General features: G+C 36.7%; 1 protein-coding gene across 5 annotated transcripts in view; it reads left to right on the top strand.

Annotated features, from left to right (window-relative positions):
- Positions 1-6,068: 6,068 nt before the first annotated feature.
- Positions 6,069-20,371, top strand: part of adcy7 (adenylate cyclase 7) — a 39,379-nt gene continuing 25,076 nt past the window's right edge. For 2 of the 5 annotated variants that reach the window (XM_059532092.1, XM_059532084.1), the window contains exon 1: positions 6,071-6,222. The gene's annotated coding sequence lies outside the window, so the exon portion shown is untranslated. Of the gene's footprint in view, positions 6,223-14,362; positions 14,387-20,371 lie in introns of those variants that run through there. The other 3 variants (XM_059532068.1, XM_059532101.1, XM_059532076.1) reach the window with 3 other exon arrangements.

The raw sequence follows: 20,371 nt of genomic DNA, 5'->3' as shown, positions 1-20,371 counted from the left end.
GAAATATGCTAGGATGTGCTAAATTAGCTGCTTAATGAAACATAATTGTCCTGGTGGATGACAGACTGGAGGGTGCTATCATTTTGAGAGTGAGTGATCTATAAAAATCATTGAGAGTGAGATCTATAGGTTTCAGTTTGACATGAGATGCCTGATGCAGGATACTTTCATAAGCTGTCACTTCTGAGAAATGCCCATTATGAGCCTTAAAAAGTTCATCTTTCTTAATCTCTTTTTACCTCTTATGTAGCATAATTGAGTTTAGATACATTTTTCTACAATGCAATGTTTTAAGTATGATTTATTTGTTTGATTTTGTTGCTTGTGTTTTTGTTATGTTTGAAATTGTAGGTCCCGTTTATGAGCAGAGGAATGCACACGTGTACGTCATGGTACTCTCGTGTCGAAGACTGACATAAAATAGAAAGAAAATTTGTTAAAATTGTCATATTTGTTTTTTTTGTGCACAAAAACTATTCTCATAGCTTCACAAAATTCCGGTTAAACCACTGATGTCACATTGCTACCTTTCCCTTGCTGTCTATGCAGTGTCAGAAAGCTCTCAGATTTCATCAAAAACGTCTTAATTTGTGTTCCGAAGATGAATGAAGGTATTTAAGGGTTTGGAATGACGTGAGGGTGAGTTATTTTTTTTTTAGGGTGACGTTTTAACATTCTGTTACAGTACACATACTACCCAAATGACTGTTGTGTTGTATTTTCTGCAGGAGTTGTGTGTTCTGGGCATCTGTGCAGTGTTGAACAAAGAGTTCACTGAGTTCACTGAGAGCAGTGTTAGACTCTTGTCTGAACGTGGTAGCAAGTGAGAGGCAGACAGCATTTCTTACAGACAGACATGAGGTTAATTATAACCTCATGTCAAACATGCTAAAGCATTATGGTCAGACTATTGGTAATGTTTACATGCATGAATTAAAATGTGTTTATGTAAGCATAAGTGCACTTTTCTAGTGGTTAAAAGGATCGTAGTTGATCTGTGATTTGTACAGACCAAGCCCCACGGTTCGGTACACATGTGATCCACAGAATAATTGCAAAATTTTACCATAATACAGTACAAGTTTATCAAGTTTATAATTTCTTCGTATTTACACAAGCAGGCTAATTTTAAATTGAAATCGAAACAATTTCAGAGATAAAAGGCAAAGGTAACTTGATTCGTTATTCGCACGCTGTTCTCTATGTGCACTGTCGCGCACACATTTCAGACGGCATGCGAACACTGCATCCTCTTCTGAATTCTCTCTCTCTCTGTCTGATCTGCCTGCCCGTCTGATTGTCTGTCTGCCTATCTGTTTGTTTGTCTGTCTGTCTGTCTGTCTGTCTTTCTGTTTGCCTGCCTGTCTCACTCTATCTCTCTCTCTCTCTCTCTCTCTCTCTCTGTCTGTCTGTCTGTCTGTCTGTCTGCCTGCCTGTCTTTCTGTTTGCCTGCCTGTCTCACTCTTTCTCTGTCTGTATGTCTGTCTGTGTTACTGTCTCTCTCTCTGTGTCTGTCTGTCTGCCTGTCTAACTGCCTGCCTTCCTGCCTGTCTGTCTGTGTGTCTTTCTGTTTGCCTGCCTGTCTCACTCTCTCTGTCTGTCTGTCTCACTCTCTCTGTCTGTCTGTCTGTCTTACTCTCTCTCTCTATGTCTGCCTGTCTTTCTGTTTGCCTGCCTGTCTCACTCTCTCTGTCTGTCTGTCTCTTTCCCTCTGCCTGTCTGTCTGTCTGTCTGTCTGTCTGTCTGTCTGTCTGTCTGTCTCTCTCTCTCTTTCTCTCTCTCTCTCTCTCTGTCTGTCTGTCTGTCTGTCTCTCTCTCTCTCTGTCTGTCTTTCTCTCTGCCTGTCTGTCTCTCTCTGTCTGTCTGTCTGTCTGTCTGTCTCTCTCTCTCTCTCTCTGTCTGTCTGTCTGTCTCTCTCTCTCTCTCTCTCTCTCTCTCTGTCTGTCTTTCTCTCTGCCTGTCTGTCTCTCTCTCTGTCTGTCTGTCTGTCTGTCTGTCTCTCTCTGTCTGTCTGTCTGTCTGTCTGTCTGTTTGTCTCTCTCTCTCTCTCTGTCTGTCTGTCTCTCTCTCTCTGTCTGTCTGTCTGTCTGTCTGTCTGTCTGCCTGTCTGTCAGCCTGTCTCTCTCTCTTTCCTTGTCTGTCTGTCTCTCTTTCTCTGTCTGTCTTTCTCTCTGCCTGTCTGTCTGTCTCTCTCTGTCTGTCTCTCTCTCTCACTGTGCCTGTCTGTCTCTCTCTCTGTCTGTCTGTCTATCTATCTGCCTGTCTGTTTGACTGTCTTTCTGTTTGCTTGCCTGTCTCACTCTCTCTCTCTGTCTCTCTGTCTGTCTGTCTGACTATCTATCTATCTATATATCCATCTATTTTTCTATCTATCTATCTATCTATCTATCTATCTATCTATCTATCTATCTATCTATCTATCTATCTATCTATCTATCTATCTATCTATCTATCTGTCTGTCTGTCTGTCTGTCTGTCTGTCTGTCTGTCTGTCTCTCTCTCTCTGTCTGTCTGTCTGTCAGCCTGTCTCTCTCTCTTTCTCTGTCTGTCTTTCTCTCTGCCTGTCTGTCTGTCTGTCTCTCTCTGTCTGTCTGTCTCTCTCTCTGTGTCTGTCTGTCTCTCTCTCTGTCTGTCTGTCTGCCTGTCTATCTATCTGCCTGTCTGTTTGACTGTCTTTCTGTTTGCTTGCCTGTCTCACTCTCTCTCTCTGTCTGTCTGTCTGTCTGTCTGTCTGCCTATCTATCTATCTATCTATCTATCTATCTATCTATCTATCTATCTATCTATCTATCTATCTATCTATCTATCTATCTATCTATCTATCCATCTATTTTTCTATCTATCTATCTATCTATCTATCTATCTATCTATCTATCTATCTATCTATCTATCTATCTATCTATCTATCTATCTATCTATATATCTATCCATCTATTTTTCTATCTATCTATCTATCTATCTATCTATCTATCTATCTATCTATCTATCTATCTATCTATCTATCTATCTATCTATCTATCTATCTATCTGTCTGTCTGTCTGTCTGTCTGTTTCTAACTAACTTTGGACACTGTGAGACTGATGACAGCCAAGATTACTTTTTTCTCTCTTACTTTAAAAGACATACACAATCACTCTCCAAGACAATGGAGACCTGCTATATTTCTTATCTTTAATTTGAGAAGCACATGGACCCCCTCTGACCTTTGACGAGTTCTCCACCCTTCTCTCTTGCTATCTATAAATGGTGGAGGGGTTAAACATTCAAGTGTGTGTGTTTGTGTGTCTAGGATGTTCTTTTTATGATATCCCCTGAGTTTTTTCCACCCCTGCTCTGTGTGTAGTACACACTCCCTTCCTCCTGTGGAGATTTTCTGGAGTTGACCATCCACGTATCCACTCAGGCGATGTCTCTTCCACTGAATGGAATGCGTTGTTTTATAAGGGAGTGACTTCCTCAACTTACTTTGTGTTATTTTCTTTTGCATATGCAAAAATGCCTGCAAATTTTATCTAATTGTTACGAAATTAATAAGTTAATAAAAAATGTGAATTATATGAATTCTACAGTTTTCTTTTCATAACGTGTTCTATATGTTATAAGTTATGGCTGGGCTATATGGCAAAAAATAAATATATATATATAATAATTTTCAAGGAAAACAACAACAGAACTACCTCTGCTATGAAGATGTTTTATACATTATGAGTTGATGACCACTGAATCCCTTCATTTCATCCCTTTAGCCAATTAAACAAAATCAATCCATCCAGTAATGTAATCACCTAACCAATAACAGACGGAGTGGTGCCGAGCTGCTCTTTATAGGCTTTAGTGAGATATTGATATGGCAGTTCATTATTGTGCTTTGGTTTTTGAGTGCTGTGGTTTGCTGTGCTGTTTGACTGACAGGCTGATCCATCTGCAGCAATCCAACCTTACCACACATACGACAAACACAGAGCACATAGAGTGGGAGAGGAAGCGATCGGTCAACTGAGGTATATTGACAGCATCACAGACATCTGTTGAATTAAATCTTAAGCAAACAGTTCATGTAGTGTGATTACAGCTACCACAAAAGGTTACTGACTGTCACTCAGTAGGTCAAATCTGCTCCCACTCAGTGCAGTCTGTTGTTGAACTGGCTTTGTGGGCAGTGAAGTATGTGCTGAATGATCTATTTTAGATTTGGTCTATTTGAGTAACTTCACAGCTCTGTGTTAAAACAAGATCTCACACCTGTGTGCTCAAAATATGAGGAGGAGTTGTAGCATTAGCAGCCATCTCTTGAAAAGGCGTTCAGCTTAGCAAAAGTCAAATTCTAAACACTTCAGTCAGTGTCATCAGATGACTGATAGGGTCTCCTGTGTGTGTTCTTGTGTGTTTGTTGCCCCTAGAATCTTTCTCCAAATTTAGCTAACCTCCTTGTGGACACATATTCAAAAATTAAATATATAGCATATTTTGTACACACATTTTTGTACTATAAAACTATAAAATAAATTCTAAAAAAATATGAATTGTTATTCAGTAGTATTTTTAATTGGACAAAAATGCATACTTTTAGGGTTTGTTTTAGATTAGGTTTAGTCTACAGTAATTATAATTGGCAATATTTAAAGTAGAAGTCTTGATAGCTTAGGACACATATCATTGAAAAGTCTGTGGTATTATTTTGGCAGTAATAATAACTTTTTACTATTTGAATATGCTAAAATACATTTTTTGTGATGGCAAAGGCAAATTTTCAGCAGCCATTGCAGTCTTTAGAAATCATTCTAATATGCTGATTTAGTGCTCACAAAATATTTATTATTATCAGTCACAGTGTTAAAAATAGTTGTGCTGCTTAATATTTTAAACTGTGGAAACCAAGATACTTTTTTTCAAGATTTTTTGATGTTTTTTTGAGATCAAAAGAACGGCATTTATTTGAAATAGATTTTTGTTTTCAACAATGTATGTCTTTACTCTTACTACTTTCGATAAATTTGATTTACCTTGCTGAATAAAAGCATTATTTTTTAATTTCATTATTATTTTATTTATTTATTTAAATCTTACTGATCATAAACTTTTGAATGGCATTTTATGTGTGTGTGTTGTTTTGATGTCTTCTGTGCATTTTAGGATAACCTTCAGAAATGTTTGACGAAGAAAGAGGACTGGATTCCAATAAGACTTGGACAGGAGAGAAAGGGTTGGATCATGTATCAATCTCCCATTTGTTCATCTGTACTTCAAACAAGTGTGCTGTGTTAGATTTACCAAACCAGAATTGTCATTGTGGAATTCATGTTGTTTTGGTAAACCTTCTCTAGAAGAGAGAATGCAAGATGTGTTGCATACTACTCTGTTGTCTCTAATGTAATGGCCACATGTAAGTGCAGTTTTTTTCCTAGAAGCCTAAAAATCTCTTTAGCAGTTTACCATGTAAAAGGTCTATGGCATTCACATAATACTATCCTCTTGAAAATCCACATCTGAGGTCATGATACACTCTGTAAGAGACTTTATTATGAAGCCGAATACTTCAAAGAGTTCATCAGTTTTTGAGATCGTACAAGTCATGTCAGATCTTTGGCCTGTGAGAGATGAAGAGGTGATTTCATTTGCCACGTCTTACCATCTGATCCTCTCATATAAAGCACACTTGAGTTGACAGAAAAAAGCGTATCTGTTGTCTTTGTTATGGTGTCTTTCCTGTAATCCCTCTCTTATTCTCTCATTTTGTTTTTCTTCCCTCCCTCTTTACCCTCATCTACTGGACCGCACCGGTCTGTTTAATTGATGCATATCCTCTGCCCATCCCCTCCTGCAACCCCCCCCCCCCCCTTAAAAAACCTCTTTTTCTCCCACAGGCACAAAGGCTTACATATAAACAAACAGTACATGATAATGTCTAAAATATTATGATTATAGTATAGGGTGGAGGAGTGGTATCTGTGTGTCATATGCATTCTGAACATTCTTTCGCGAAGTGTGTTTGCTCGTAGCACTGATGTAATGTTTTGTCTAGCCTTGTCTTCTCATTTTTTCACTGTCTCTCCTTCACATGCGCTCTCATTCTGAGACGCAGAGGTGTGGACGTTATCCCTGTGCAGTGTGGACTGTGTGGAACTTCTCCCGCTCTTGACCCTTTTGACGCTCTTGTCTCTTTGTCCTAAAAGTGGATGTGACACTTGAAGCTCTTTCTGAAGATCATTTGCCATTGAAAGGTATTTCAGGTGCTTATATGAAGCATTGTATAGAGGGTGTGTCGCCGCGGTGGTGTTTTTTTATCGATTGCTGTTTTCTTCAGTCCACGTTGAACACCAATTGTTGCATGCTTTTGCGTTGTTTTGCATTTGTTATTATGCATATGTAATATTGGGGTTGGCAGATTTGGGTGTATTTGTAACAGTGAGTATTTGTGAATGGGTTTTAATAAGGGATTCTCTTTCCTGAATGGTGTGGATTATGAAGAGACATTGAAAAACCTATCCTGCTGTCCACAATGCATTTTTTCACATTTTTATTAATGTAAGGAGATTTTTGTTCAATTAAAAAATGAAAATAGTTTCATTACTTATTTACTTCTTGTTTTGGACACAAATGACGTGCATTGTATGGACAAAATGGTTAAAACGTCCTTCAAATATCATCTTGTGCTCCACAGAAGAAAGAAAATTAGATACTTTTGGGAATGACATCAGATTGAGTAATTAATTAAATGTATGCTAAATGGCTCCTACATATTGTGGCTCTTGATGTGAGGGATAGAAATACAGTGCGTTTAATAGATTGTACCATTGTTTAACAACATACCGATTGTTGGGCCGACAAAACATCTTTCCAATAACTTTCAGCTGACAAAAACCCTATAAAACAGTTTTGAAAATGATGCAATCTAGTACCTTTAAACAGTACGTACCATCGTAAAGTCTACATAACAGCCGTCTTTTAATCCATATAAAACTCAGTATATTGTCTGCCATGTCCATTTTTCATTTTTGGGTGAATAATCCCTTTAAATCATCCTTTTTCAGGTTTGTCGTGTTTATTCTGTTGATGTTTTTCTACTTAAAAGAAGGTTTCTCAAACCGTAGGGAGCCTATTTATGTGTGAACGCACCTGAAGAAGTGATATAGTCTGTGTGTTTGTGCTCTGTAGGAGTCCAGGTGGCTCCCGTATTTTGTCACATGACACGTCTGAGACACACTTATCTTTGTACTGTGACAAGTGACTTGCAGAGCCTGAGAAAACAACAGTCCTTCTCCAGTGAAATCTCTCAGAAAAGGTTCATTGTTGTTCGAAGCGATGTACCTCACTGATCTGACGCCTGTACTGCACTGCCTTCAGCCCTGTAGTTAGGGAAATGGTTCGCGGTTGCTAAGGAAATGGGTTGGTGTGTGGTTAGATTGAGTCGACATCTAAGGTTGTCCTTGATGAGTTTCTCAGCTCAGAAAATGGTGGACTCTGTCTTCTGCATTTGCGCGTGATGTGTATTTCATCGACTTATTATTCTAGTGCCCACTCACTCCGACAGCCTTTATCAGCACAACAATACAAAAATCAGCTTTATGTTGACGCCACGTCTTTCACATCATCACCTAGCATGCATGTGTGTGGCTAATGGTTAAATTGTTGAAGTGTATTTGTTTGCGAAAGCATGTGATCTAAACACGACTTGTGAGTTTTTTTGTAACATGAGATTGGAGATGATGTCATGCTCTCACTTTTCTGCAGTTTTACAGCAATTGTCATTAAGGATTCTTTGCCTTTAAGGGAAGAAATTGTATTTTTAATTTGTGATACTGTACTTACTGGTAAAGTGTTTTAGTGCATTTATCTGTGTGTGGGAATTAAAGAGTGACCAGAAAAAGGGTGTTAAAGGAGGTGATTAATGTACAAGATTGCCATTTTCACTTAGCTAATAATCAACCTTTCAGCTTTCCTCTCTCTCTCTCTCACACACACACACACACACACACACACACACACACACACACACACACACATAACTGGCTAAACTGATACAGCATGTTAGTGAATAAACTACTTATTCCTAGTTATAATCTGACTTTTGTGTGGGTTTTAGTATCTATCCACCACAGAAAAGGGAGTGAATCATGATATTGTGCAGGGGAAACATGAATGTTGAATGTTCCTGCATAGCTCCACACAGTTGCACACACCTGCAAAAACACTGTTGATTTTGTGCACACACATGCACACTTATTTAAAACAGCGTAATGCAACACCGGGGCACCACTTTCTAACACAACGGCTGCTTTCATTGACTGGAACAGAAAAGGGAGAGAATGAAAACAGTTGATGCATGGAGTATATCAGAGAATGAGCTTCATTCTGAACAGACTTGAGTTCATGCTAAAACAGAATATCCTGTCGTTTCTTTTCTACAGAACAGGCAGTATTAAGTAGGGAGAAGTCACAATAGTAAACTAATGGGTTAGCTGACCAACAGCCAGGATGCATTTAATTGATAAAATGTTATGCCTCAAACTGTTTTTAAAAGCATTTTAAGTTAAAAGTGTCCAACTTTTAAAAATGAGTTTTGAGACCCCTGAATTCGACTTTAATAAAAATAATGTATTTTAAACCAACTAAATTATATTAATTGACCTGTCATTCAGGCAACCCACTGACTGGTTGATTTTAAAAAGAATATTTTTGCACATCCCTAGTATTATGAACCCTGTTATCAAAGAAAAACATTATGCTCAGACCTTGAGAAACTATCTGGGGATGCTTAGGAGACAGAAATGAAAATCAGTGCACATGCAGAAAGACAGACAGTGAGATGAGTCAGCCATTTAGTCCTGATGGTGGCTCCTAATGAAAGAGAAAGACCAGATCGCCGGTAGTTACATCACATATAATTACACGCACAGTAATCAGATATTGGAGGTGTGGAATGGCTGGGTGCCCTGACTCTAACCTCAGATGGAGGATAATAATGCCCTCCTGTGCAACACTTACCTGAACTACACATCACATCGCCCCAGCTAATGATATTCTGCAGAGAGTGTGAACGTTTATTTGTAATTTACTAGTCTGACCCGGTTGGGTGTGCAGATACTTTCAGCAGTCTGTCATAATGGTGCCTTTCATTGTGCGTTCATTATTATAACATGTCATGCATTCAGAGTCGTAGACATAACATGGAAGTAGTCTAAACAAAACAAAATAATTATATTCTGAGCAGTAAACCAAAATAACTACAGCTGAATTCACGATTATAAAAAATATATCTATTTATTTAACTTATTTGTAAATGGTATCACAACTAAATGTAAAGCAAACTGTGAATTTGAGAGATCAGCACCATTTGCTACAGACTTGCTTTCTGCTCTGATCTCTACATAGATTAGATGATATGAGATTAACTTGTATAACAGTGTTTCCGCCATGTTTCACATTGACACAGCCCTTCCAATGTCACAGCTTGGCAAATTGTGTATTATTAATATGCTGTATGATTTGTGTAAATAAACAAAATGAAATGATAAAAATTTATAGTTTTAAAAGCAATAAGTAAATTTAGGCATTACAGCACTGTAAAGTGCATCATGAAAAAAGATATAAACACCATTTATATGTACGTAAGTTACAAAGATGTTTTTAGCTTTTGCACCTTAAAGGATAATAGCTTTGTACCCTTTTTCTGATAGTGTCAATGTAGAAATAGGGGAAATGAGCAGCACAAATAAATATATAATATTTACCAATATATTTATTTTTTTCTAAGAAAGACGATGTATGTTGTGTGGCACAGGATTAATCTGGCTAAGAACAGATTTGTGTGAATCCTACAGCAGAATGGACAGATTTACTTTAGGAAGCTGTTCTGGGTGGAGCCATATGAGGTCATTATAATCTTTACAGTCTGTTTCCCTTTTATGTTCAATTTCATATGTTTCTATGGTTATAGTGTTTATTGCTGCACTACTGTGTCTGTATTGCAAAACTAATTTAACTCGTGGGATGAAATGTGATGCTGTGAACAGATTGGCAACACTTAATGTGAGAGTTATAACACTCCATCCCGATAAGGCAATATGCTGAAATCGACTGCGTGCCACCTACTGCAAAATCAAACATTGTACTCATCCTAGTGCCTACCAGGAAATGCAGCCATACCACTGGAGATGGATTAGGTAGAAATTCAAGTTTAAAACAAGATGGGGCTAATTTGCTTTTCTATGCTCTAAGGCAGTAGTTCTCAACATTTTTTGTTTGGTTAAAAATGATCCGAACTCAATATTTGAGCAAGCACATAACCAGCCAGTGTTCAAAACTACCATCTTACTTTAGCCCGATGATTTCTAATTTGCGTGGTACGGGTAGGTTTTAGCGGGAAATTCAAGCATGCTGCCGCGTCATTAAGTCACGTCTGTAAACATAAAGAAGTTGTCCTGGGTAATAGGCTATCACATGTGAGGATCCTGCAGGTAGCAGATCGTTTATAGCCTTTTCATACAGCAGCTAGAATAAATAAATGTATCATTTCGATGTCAAATTGTAATCCAGAAAAGATTATGTGTTTATGAAACACATGTGAATGAAATAAAACAAAGAGGCAAAACTTTTCGGACAGCAGCTTTAATTATTTTTAAACAAAACAAATGAACTAAACTAAACAGTCAGGGCCCTATTTTAACGATCTAAATGCAAAGTTTAAAGCGCACGGCGCAGGTGCACTCAGGGTGTGTCAAAATCCACTTTTGGGATTTTAACGACTGAAAAAACGGTTGGCGCACCCGGGTGCATGGTCTAAACGGGTTGTCCCTATTCTCTTAATGAGTAATGGGTGTTTTGGGCGTAACATGCAATAAACCAACCAGAGTCCATGTCCATGTGACATCAGAGGGTCAGTTAGAATTTTTTGAAGCATCGAAAATACATTTTGGTCCGAAAATAGCAAAATCTATGACTTTATTCAGCATTGTCTTCTCTTCCGTGTCTGTTGTAAGACAGTTCAAAACAAAGCAGTTTGTCATTTCCAGTTCGCGAACGAATCATTCGATGTAACCGGATCTTTTTGAACCAGTTCACCAAATCTAACTGAATCGTTTTAAACGGTTCGCATCTCCAATACTCATTAATCCACAAATGACTTAAGCTGTTAACTTTTTTTAATGTAGCTGACACTTCCTCTGAGTTCAAACAAACCAACATCCCGGGGTAATTCATTTACTCAAACAGTACACTGACTGAACTGATGTGAAGAGAGAACTGAAGATGAACACCGAGCAGAGCCAGATAATGACTCGTTCACGAGTCAAGAACCGTTTCTGTCAGACGCGTCATACATTTATTTCCAAAGCATAACAGTGATGTCTCTTTACGAGAGTGATGCTGGAACATGTTTCCTTCAAAAAGATTTTGCTGTCTTCAGGGAGCCATTAACCACACCTCATCTGTGAGATAGAGAGAGAGAGAGAGAGAGAGAGAATGCAGAGACAGACGAGGCAGAGTTGATCGCTTGATAAAAATAAGTCTACATCAGTGTTGGGCAAGTTACTCTGAAAATGTAATTAAATTACTGATTACTCCTTTTAATCACGTTACTGTTCTGATTACTTTATTTCAAAATGAATTAGTTACATTGCTAGTTACATTACTTCTTTTCTGTGACTACATCCATTAAATTTGCATGTAATCCCAGCATAAACTCTCTCGATAAATATGTGTTATTAAAGTATCAATATTCACATTTACATTTACATTTACATTTAATCATTTAGCAGACGCTTTTATCCAAAGCGACTTACAAATGAGAACAATAGAAGCAGTCAGGTCAACAAGAGAACAACAACAGTGTACAAGTGCCATGACAAGTCTCAGTTAGTCTAGTATAGAACGCATAGGTAGGTTTTTTTTTTTTTTTTTAATAAAAAGACAAGAAAAGGAAAAGTGCTATTCACACAACACTGTCATTTTTAGCTAAAGTAAGCATAGGCTGCTGTGTACATGGTTTGGCATGGCAGAATGTCAGCAAATGGCACCACTTTTATAATCTCTAAAATGATGACATCTCACAAGGCTCTGTTATAACACAAGAATATATGCATAATAAATCTTTCATAATGTCTACAATTTGTGGGTTATAATAAGAGGATTTATGAGCACACGCATTTCAGCACTTTGGAGCTTTTAATATGACAGAGCTAACTGAATTTGTATTGTATACATTTGAATTATTGAGAAGTGTCATTTATCAAAACTGAATATTATTTGACATTTAACATTGTTCTGAATTAGATTTTTTTGAACTTTTTTGACACAACTGAATATTTTTATGGCAGAGGTTTATAGACATTTTCAAACAACAAATTTTTTTGTTCTGAAATCTTAGACTGCAAATATACAGTATTAAAAAATACAGCTTCAAGTTTTCGCTTCGACACATGACACGGGCGTGAGGCAAAAAAGACAGTAGATTATAATCCCCATATAAGCCCATTGATTATAATCACTGATATTTCCTACACTGGATGGGGCGCAGCACCGTGTTTATAGAGACGCGACTGCTTGAAGTGACAAAGAGCCCGTTGCAAAGAGCTTGGACTACGTCAGGAATAACGGGGAATCCATTTGCTGTTAGGAAATTCGCATTCAGTGTAGACAGTATTGATTATAATAAAAAGGTTCTGCTGTATTTTGCTGCAACACGTCTCACTGCTCGCATCCCGTCTAGACATCTGTGGTCAGAATCCATACTGATGTTTGTAAACTGTGTTTTGAGCTGAAGGCATCGTGAATAAACATTACAGTATAACCATTAATTTCTGCTCAATCTAATACACATTAAACTAATATATATATCATGAATCTCCCATATATATATATATATATATATATATATAGATATATATATAGATATATATATATATAGGCTCATTTCAGGTGTTTAGGAGTTTGGGAGAATTATCACAATTACTGTATGACATGGATCAATCCATTATTTCCTGTGGAAAGATCTTAATATAAACGTGTCACTAGAAAAAATTCTTTAGTCAAGGGTAGGCCTACTTGGCACAAGGAACCAATTATTTTTTTTAATATAAAATGCTATGACATTTCGAATGACTGCAAATCACTAGGGATGTACCGAAATGAAAATTCTTGTCTGAAGTCGAACAAAATGAAACACTAGTCCGAAAACCGAACACAGTTCTTCCGCATTATTTCCCCAATGTAGGCCTATTTTGCCAATTCTTTTTCACCATTGCATAAGTTAAATAGCCAAAATGTGCTTTTTACTGTTTTGTCCTGCTTTTCAAATAAAAAAACACTAATTACAAAACAACAATTTAAAAATATTTACTTATAATATTATTTTTACATTCTAGGTGACATTATGCCAACAAAGCATTATTTTACTTAAAAATAAAAAGTTAGTAAAATGATATTTTTGGGCCATTTTTGACTTGAATCAGGCATGTATTTTTTACTGTACAAATTAAGGCAGCCTTGTTGAGCAGAAGAGACTTCTTTTAAAACATTAGAATATATTACAGATCCCAATTTGAACACTGTGTGTGAATGTTATAATAAATGTATTAATAGTGCTGTTGTAAAGTAATTATTATCATTATTATTGTCTTACTTTTCATTCTATTTTACAGAACAACAGTACAATTACAATACTATCATTTCTGAATGTTTATGGAGTTGTTGATTTTTCTCAGCTTTTATTTTGGCAGAAACTCACAGGAAGATCTCGTGCTTATTTTTGTTAACAACAGCATGCAGATTTATAAATGACTCTCATTACAAATTTGGGAAGATGTTTGTTGCACGTATCACATTGTCACATGTATTTTAAAAAAAAAAATCACCAAGAAATGTTACTGAGGAACTGACTGAGCTTTGGACTGTGAGCCCTGGTGCCGTGAGCTTGTGCAGCGCTGTCAGCATACATGCAGTTTGTGCATGCATTACAACATATAACATTCTGCAGTTTATTTACTAATTGTTTTTTAATTTGCGATTTTTTTCGCAAATTGCGAACCACCAGCCTCAGTGCACTAAACAGTCTCTCGCTGTCGGTGCTTCGTGCTTGTAATGATTTCTTCATCTTTCTCTGATAGTTTTAAATACTTTCACACTGCCGACATGTTTTACTGCATTAGTGCATGCCTCTATTTGATCGCACAGATCGCTATAACATCATATTTCTGCTTGAACACTGTTTGGTATATTCATATAGTTAAAAAATATTAATGTACAGCAAGTATTTTGTAGTGGATGCTAGCCAAAGAAGTCTGTTTTGGAGGAGTTTCTAAGGATCAATTTGCTTATTCTAACAGAGGAACTATTCACTGATGACACTGATCCGCCTTATGATCGCTGAGTCTCCACACATTCTGAATGGTTTCATTTTTCATTTGTACTTTGTTGTGTTTAGTTATTCTGCATGGATCTGTGCATGCAGTCCTTTGGTGTCCTTCTGTGGTCTTGTTTGGTATGACAGATTGACTTTTGCTAATTTGTTACAGTTAATTAAGCTTTACATACTTTTAAGTACTGACTTAAACAAATGTTTCACATGCTGAGAATGCTAACCTAACATATAAGTATATAAACCATAAATGTTTAAGAATCACTACCTGTGGGTGATTCATGATCATGTAGATTTTTAACCGCACACTCACGCCGGAAAACTACTAATTGGCTAAAATGCTTAATTTGACTTTTCAGAGATCGTCTATTCTTCCCTGTAGATTACCTCTGACCTACTTTCTGTACGATCTGAATTTCTCTGTTTGGAATTTTAGAATAAAACATGCATATAAAACATGTTCCGATTTCCTTTCATCTTGAAAACTTGAAGCTGTATTTTAAAAAAACTGGATATTTGCAGTCTAAGATTTCACAACAAAAAATTATCTGTTTGAAAATACATATCTATAAAACTCATAAAAATTTAAAACATAAAAATGTTCAGTTATTGCACTTTTGTTCAATGACACTTGTCAGTAATTAAAATTTACATTTACATAAATTAAATTAGTTTTGTCATATTATAAGCTCATACAGCACTGCACTCCTGACTGGCCATTGCATTCCAGACATCAACATTGCTCAACGCAGCAAACATGTGTTATAGACGGTTTCAACGGCAACAACATAAACAAACGTTACTGCGCATGTGCGCTTTTGTGGCCCTAACTTCACATCCGGTAGACTTCCAAATAGAATCAATAACAACAGCCAAGTCCCTCTAGAGTAGATATTTTTTGATAACAAACAAAATATGTTTGCTGCGTAAATCAGGTGGACTTAATGAAATTGCAAATTAATTATTTGGAGATGCTTTTAAGCGTGAGAAATAGCGGTTTTAAACAAAGCAGAGCTACCTTCACAAACGCTGCGTTATCAGGCATATAACATGCAAGTCTTCCTTCAGAAATAGTGATATAAAAACACCTGTGTCTCGTTTTGATATTTAAACATATAAATGTAAGGAATAATTATTAGTAGTAAACATGCAGGACGTAACGTTACTCATGTTTATTCAACGAAGCCTTTTTGAAAATTGATTAGTTTTAAAATCGTGGCGAGTCTCCACAAATAAATAAATGTATGGAAACACATCCCACAGCACAACCACATGAGCACCTGAGCCCAACTTCAGTCTACTCATCACCTTGACTTTAACTGCGTTTGTAGACGGCACTGCTAGCCAGACCGATATACACAACACAGACCGGAAGTTAACTTAGGGCCAGGCGTGTGCACCCGATGAAACCGTCTATAGTCTAAATAGAAACTCTGCCTACGCTTGGGCCTGTTAATCATTTTTATTTTATATTAGTTCTTTTGTGCAATAGATGAATAACAATTTACTTGTTTTAGATATTTTAATATGTAACGCGGCAGTAACATATAGAGACCTCGGCTTGTAATTATACTCTAATTACTATTTAGAACATGTTAAAGTACTCCATTACTAAAAAAAGTAATCAAATTACAGTAACACGTTACTAAGTAATGCGTTACTGCCCAGCACTGGTCTACATTCTGTGAAGTCACCATCAAATGATGTAGGCCCATCTGCTCATCGTGTGGTTCATGTGACGCACTTTTGTTATTGTGTTAACAGTAATAAAAGAACCTGCAGTACAGTGTTACTTTCCAGAATATGCTCTACATATTTCACAGAGTTTATGTTTTTATAATGTTTATATGTCAAACCAGTGCATTTATGTGAGTTAGGACTGTCATAAGCTGAATATTGCTTGGCATTCGCGATGTTATAGACAAACACAGTCTGTTGAAACAAATAAAACATAAACAATGGTACATTTTCATGTCTTTATTGAACACACTGTGTAAACATTCACATTTTAGGGTGGAAAAATTGTGTGAACGCTTGAATTTAATAACTAGCTGACCGTCTGGTTATATAACCCACACCAGACATTCACTTTGACTGAAGTCAAGAGGAGTACTGGCTTTAGTTTAGAAAATCTTGGTATAGCAAAATCTATACTGAATAATTTTTTTTGTGTCTTTTTTTTTTTTTTTTTCGTATTGTCACACAGTGAATATAGCCATACCTGATCCTGGTATGACTTTTTTAGTAAGTCAAATGATTGTTTCAGTACTCCTGGGAATTAACTAGTCTGCATGCAATTAGTTCATTCTTATGCACAAATACATTTAAACTGAATATCTTATCCTAAATCTCATTTGAAACTATATCTTACAAAGTTGATGCCATTCGGCCCTTCATTGTAGCAGAAGACTTCCAACAACAGATTAAGACAGGATTAATTTACTGTTCCCAAGTGGGGCATGTGCCTTTGACAGTCTCCACTTCCTGTGTACACTGCAAACAGCAGCGCTGATTAGCCAAACCAGCCTCGGATAGCATCTGATATAATCTAATCAGTCTTGTCATCCTAGTCTTCTTCATCAGTGCTAATTCAATATCCCCCATATTGGGGATTTATTCACTTTGAGGGGTAGTTGTACCTGTCACACAAAGACACAATTGTTTGTGTTTAAGGATTACATTTTCTCAATATAAAACTCAATACTTTTTTATCATATGCTATATTCTAATTGTCCTCGTTTTAGTCACTCGTTTGCCACTGTGACTGATAGTCTGACCTACATTTATATTGTTGTTCTTGGCATATATTTACTTACAAAATAGATGAAACAATTACTTTAGCAGGTAGTAAATGATAAAGGTCAGTAGTTCCACCGCTATGACAATTAGGTTGCCATTGTAAACATGAAATCCTGAGGGAGGTGTCTGGCTGCTAAATCAGTTATCATGTGTAATCATGGCAGATAATAATATATGAGGATATAGTCTAAATAATATGCTGCAAATAGTAGACACAGTATATGATTTCTCACATCAAAACTAGACTGTTCAGATTGGCAGCCTTGTTGATTACTAGAATGAGAGTGATCTAGTAAGCATTCTATGATTACTCTTCTGTTTATACACATACATGTACAAAAGTCAGCTTTGGCTTCACAGGAGTAAAATACCTTTCAAAAATATTTTAAATAGAAAACAGATATTTTTTAACAATAAACGTTTTTATGTGTACGTAAATTCATGACATATCCAGAACCTTTCTCACTCTTATCTTATGCGTACTTGCTTATCTTATGCGTATGATGTGATTAGTGTACATACCCTACCGGAAGATATATGTGCACATCTGTGGTCTCTGCATTGCTATAAACTTCACAGATGAATGAATAAAATCATATCACAATCATATTAAAACCTTAATGATTAGCCTATAATTCAGCATTTTTAAAAATTCAATGGATTGTGCGGCTCTGAATGATGGAATGGACAACAAAAGAGAGATGAAAAGCAGATAGATAACAAGTGTAAATCATTCGTTTTCTAATAGTTTTTGCTGGCTTAAAGCAGAGAATGGGGCTTTTATGTGATGAAAGGCCACTGTCCTGGGTTTGACCAATGGCAATACCAGCTCTCACATCACATGCAGCTCTTGAAAATTCACATTCAGACTTCTGAGATTTGGACACGCATGCACTTCCATCTTCTCTTTTCTCCATCACATGTTTTTCCACAGAAGTGCAGATGAAAGATGAGTGTGAGAGAGGGGCATTTCATGTTTTATGATGTTTTGCAATAAGAAAGTGGGAAATAATATCAATTGAAATATTTTTTGTTACTGTTTCTAAAATAATCAAAAATAGAGGGCTTAAAGGGATAGTTTACCCTAGAGTAAAAATTCTCATATCGTTCATATCATTCCCGACTTTCTTCTATAGGACACAAATATATATATATATATATATATATATATATATATATATATATATATATATATATATTTTGCTTTAAAGCTTTGGATTCAGAAGTTTGAAAGGTGAAGTCACCTTTATTTCTATAGTGCTTTATACAGTACAGATTGTGTCAGAGCAGCTTTACAGTGTTAAACAGGAAAACAGTGTGTTGATAATGCAGGAGGACAATAGTAAACATAAGTGATTCTCAGTACACTCTAGGCTACTAATGCCACATTTCAGTAACAATATAAGCATTTCTATTGTATTTATTAGTATTTTTTTATAAATTGTAATCTATGTATGACATATAATGGACCTGTACAAAATGTATATTATTCATCATGGGTTAAAGATATGAAAATGATTGCTTCCTTGAAAAATAAATTCCTCTATTGTTAGTGTGGAGCCTTAGAGATGTGTGGCACTCCCTGGTCTGTGCTGCAGTCTGCTGTGCTGTTTATGTGCAACTGCATAAAGTTGGACCCTGAGGAGGCGGCCTGATTATAGTGCTGTGCTTGTTTCATGTTAAGCGTCAGATCATTGTGTAGGTTCAGAGCTTCAGCACTCTTCTGCATTGCACTTCCAGGAACTACAGCAGCAGCCAGGAGGATTTTACCCTTCCTGTTTCCGCATGGATAGACTATTCACTCTCATTCTTTCTTTCCCTCCCAGCCTTGTCTCTTTCTTTCTTTCTGTTATTGCCCTGTTGGATTGTTCCTTTGCCATGGTAACTTTAGTTTGGGAATATAAAGGCCGCTTGTTGACTTGGGTGCATTTGTCTGGGAGAGTGAGAGAGTGACACGGTGCTGTCATTCAGTCTTTAATGACCCTCAACAAAGAGAAAATCACGGAGCATCACTTCACCCTCTCTCTCTCTCTCTCTCTCTCTCTCTCTCTCTACTGTTTTCTATGCTTCTTTTTAGGGGCACTTCAGTGGAACTTTGGAGCTTATTTCTCTCCATGGTGTAGTTTGCAGTCCTTCACTATCTCTGTTCCTTTGTGTCTTTCACCTTAAATCGTGTCCTTTAGCATTAAGCTTTTGTAATCATATTAGAGGATACTTCTAATAATTATTTAGTAATCCAATGAGTTTACAGGAAATGAAAACACAGACAAAAATGTTATTATTATATTTGCTTTTGAGTTCGAGTCATGTTGTCAGGAATGCGTCAGCAGCATAGCCAGGTTTAGCATCACTTGAATACTCTGGATGGTTACTCATACAGTAGGTGCGTTTCATGGTGTGTGTGCATTCAGATATGAAGCTGTTGCTTACGCTTCCACGATCATCTGGTTGCGCTCCTCAAACATTAATAACCTGCCTTGAGAAATCATGACCTTTGGACACAGCGTATTTACAGAGACTCTTCTGCTCTTTTTCCTCTGTGGACTGCTTCCTCCAGCAGAGAATGTGTTTGTAGCACATTTCGATCAGGAATAGGTCATGATGATGAAAATGACGATGAACTGATCAATTTGTTAAAAAAGGAGGTCAACTAGTATATTTAAATTTTTAGATTTAGTCTTTTAAAGTATGTACACCAAGGCTGCATTTATTTGATCAAAAATACATTAAAGGGGTCATAAACTTTGATCTTTTGACATATAAGAGAACATTGTACTATAAAAACAAACTATACGTTTCAGAACTCAACTTTCTTTTTCGTCTAAAAGCACCTTATACTAACACTGCCTCCAACAGAGGAAGATCAACACCTGCTTCTACATCGCTGCCTGTTTAGCCCCACCCACCGATTCGGGCATGTAGTATTTACGAGAGAGGCAAACATGCAGGGGCCCATTCTTCGTACCTCGCTTAATACATCTGAGATGGTTTGTAAGATGCCAGATTTTCTAATCTGATAACTGATCTCGGACTAATTCGATTATTCAAACGATATTGTGGTTTTTATTAAAATATCTGGATTAAGTAGTCTAAGATTTCTGTGCGTTCTTGTGTTCCCCATGAAGAGTAGATGTATTGACACTCAACCACTTTCAGCATTGCAGCAATTGGATGGCGGCAAAACAGCAACATAATGACATCATATAATTAAAAAAGAC

Source organism: Carassius carassius, chromosome 3, assembly GCF_963082965.1.
Source record: "Carassius carassius chromosome 3, fCarCar2.1, whole genome shotgun sequence".
NCBI classification, from domain to species: Eukaryota; Metazoa; Chordata; class Actinopteri; order Cypriniformes; family Cyprinidae; genus Carassius; species Carassius carassius.
Note: the sequence above shows the minus strand (reverse complement) of the source record. Positions and strands in the feature narration are given on the sequence as shown.